We start from the raw sequence: 3,295 nt of genomic DNA on the forward strand, positions 1-3,295 counted from the left end.
TAACCTATAAGGAATCTTGTATTACATTTTAAAATCTTAGTTCTAAAAAAAAAATTTTTACGAATTATTAACTCAAAATAATTTGCTAATTTTCGTGATTTTTACATATTTACATTTACATTATTTAATGCTAATAAAGAAAAACTGTGACTAAGGATTTTTAATATTTTTCAAATATCATTGTAACAATATAGTAGGAGCCTTGTATTAAATTTTTAAGTATTTTTACTTAACAAATAAATTTTTATTGACATTCATAGAAAAAAAAAACTAATTAAATTGGAAACTGAAATTGTCCGTAAACAACTCAAAACAAATCAAAATATTTTGAAAATTTTATCATGTATAGAAAATGGAAATATAAACAACCAATGAAAATTTCATGTATCCACAGTCATTCGTTTTAAAGTTACACCAAAAACCAAAATCAATTTTCTCGAAAACAGATTTTGCGTAAAAATTCCTGTTTTTCCTTAATTTTTCTTTTGTTTTTCACTGCGCTTTTGAAAACTATTGGAAAAATTTTACTTTTGACCCCCCCAAAGTACCAACTAGATTCACTTTCCTATCAGAAAAGGTACTGTTGAAGAAAATCCAAGCACTTTTACTGTCCTAAAAGGTGATGACAGACACAAAAAAAAACACACATCATTGTAAAATCAATACGTCATTCATCATTTCACACTCAGAATCTAAAATTAAATTATAATAACACATTAACAATTAACACATTTTAATAGTGATTTTAATTATAGCCGAATAAATTAGTTTCAAAACATGTAAATAACGCATTCTTACTATTTTATCCATTGGTAACGTAATAGTTACAAAAATTTATTAATATTCACAATGTTTTATTATTTGTTCATCAATTCATCGTAAAACAGTTTCGCAACGATTTTCGACATCCACATAATATTATTATACGTTATAATATTAATGTTGTTATTGCCGCGCAGTTAAATTAAAAACGATCTACGGCGCAAACTGAAGTTTTGTGTAGATAAATCCTCGATCTGATCCATATTAAGTATATTATAACTTAAAAGTATTAACCCATATCATCTGGTCAATATTCTCGGAGAAACGAACCAGTAATCAGTATAGGTATAGAATCTGTGGGTAAGCAACTGGGGACAAGTATTACTCTAGATACGGTGGGTACAAAATACAAATCGTTCTCTCGAATGTATGTCCACGTAAAATCGCGGTGGCCGTGCAAAGTCCTGACCACGAACCGAACGGTTACCGGGAATCGCGATGCTGATGCGGTGATATTTATTGAAATTATTTTGAAATGGTTGCTAACTACTTTGTTTCTATTTTCGCGGGACGGTAACTCGGTGCTGGACAGCAATCGAGTATCATCATACTAATAAGTAATTACTAATAAATAAATTATAATAATATAATAAAATATTAAATAATACATGTATAATAACATTATACGTCAAGTTTTTCAATCTCGTCGACCTCGAAAACCGCGGCGGTGTGTTACATTATAGTATAAGTTGTACGCGTAATCGAATTACGACGTAATAATAATACTATGCGCTCGGCCGCCGCCGCCGCCCTCCCCCTCACCGCCTACCAGTTTAAGCACTCGCACGCGCCGGAGCGGGTCGTGTAGTTATTATTGTTATTGTTCCGTCGGGCCCGTTGTCGTGTTTGTAAATAAAAAACAGCTGAACCATCGTGAAGTGGAGGTGGCGGTGGTGATGGCCGGCGGGTGACCCACTGGCGGAGGCTCGTCCTCTTCCCCCACGCGCAACCATCTACGACGAATAATATTATAATGTATGTGGTAGGCCTATGGCATTTTAAATTTTCCTTTTGCACAAGTAAACTGAAGTAATATTATAGGTATAGTTTACGACCAGTTTATTAAACAAATGATAAAAGCTACAATGTTGTACAATTTATTAATAGAAATTAGGCTAATTATTGTCTTAATATTAATGTACGTTTAGAACGTCGCAGTAGCGACTGCACTTATGAATTATAATATTATTGTTACAATAGCAATATAGCATTATTGTACAGACTATAGAGTCATCAACAGTCGACACGGTCTATACCGTATTGAATATGATGAAGTACCTATTTGTTCATATGATTATGTCCAGTGGCGTGGTAACATATTATATAATATAAGGTCTAAAAAGACTTTTTGGAAAAAATTGATGATGGATGGGTGGTGAATTGTTGAGATGTCCTATCCCTGTTCTACACATTTTCTCAGTTAATATGATTAAAAATAAAATCGTATTGCCCATACTGAAAATATTACTCACCACGCCACTGTTTGTAATATCTATCATCCACATATTATAGCCCTGGAGAATCGAGGATTGCTCCTAGTCTCCTGTGGACGAATTTAACCCTAAATAGACTAGCTCAACCTGTCCCTCAGGGAATGATTCACACTTAAAGCCATCGACAATTTGTAATAATAGCTAGTCAGTCTTATGGAAGTATAGTTAAAATTATTATATAATATTATTATGAAGTGTGTTTATATTATATATTTATTTTTTATTTGGTTTGAAAACTCGGCCTGACCTTGACTTTGTATCCTCAGTCTCCTGCTCGAGTCCTTTGTCCCGGCACTGCGAAAGAATTCTGTTCTGGTAGACTTTGTGCGCCGCTGACTGCCTTTGTACATCAAAACTAAATACGCGAACGGAAGAAAAAAAAACGAAAGAATAATAAGTTAATAGGCAATAATAATGTACGCTAGGTACTCCAAAATGATTTATAATGTTTTGGATATAAATATATAATATAACGATTTGGAAGATTCATAAATTATTTTCGTTCGTTTTTTCTCGTGCCTGCGCGACCCTAAACCCGCGCGCTGAACAGACGGACTGCTTGCCGCAGTAAAACAGTAAGCGGCGACGAGAGGTCCGCGATCGGCTGCGTGAAGCACACTCTGTTCTTTTGTTCTTCGCGCGATCCCTACCACTGCGCTATTTTGTTATATCATAATAATATTGTATATCGACCGCGCGGTCGATCCTGGCCGTTCGCAGCGCCACCGTCGATCGAAACACCTCGTGTCGTTTGCGTCCGTCCGTGGCTTGTCAACACGTTCTATGTCAACACTAAACACTGGTCACTGAATACCCAACGACAAGTAACAATATTGCCATTCGACTACGAACACCGAATCAGCAATAGGAAATATTATAAATTTAGAATCCGGGGCTTACTTTTTTAAAGTTCGGGAAAATTTAAATTATAATGTACGTGGGCGAAAATAATGAAACAGTCGAAGAGGCTAAGGACAAAA

The 3,295-nt window shown here is 34.8% G+C and overlaps 1 protein-coding gene across 1 annotated transcript in view; it reads right to left on the reverse strand.

The window, feature by feature from the left end:
- LOC100165748 (tubulin-specific chaperone cofactor E-like protein) overlaps window positions 1-2,953 on the reverse strand; it is an 18,733-nt gene extending 15,780 nt beyond the window's left edge. Inside the window, exon 1 of the mRNA XM_001947187.5 lies at window positions 2,563-2,953. The gene's annotated coding sequence lies outside the window, so the exon portion shown is untranslated. The remainder of the gene's footprint in view (window positions 1-2,562) is intronic.
- Window positions 2,954-3,295: the final 342 nt, after the last annotated feature.

The sequence above is a fragment of the Acyrthosiphon pisum genome, chromosome A1, assembly GCF_005508785.2.
Source record: "Acyrthosiphon pisum isolate AL4f chromosome A1, pea_aphid_22Mar2018_4r6ur, whole genome shotgun sequence".
In the NCBI taxonomy this organism is placed as follows: Eukaryota; Metazoa; Arthropoda; class Insecta; order Hemiptera; family Aphididae; genus Acyrthosiphon; species Acyrthosiphon pisum.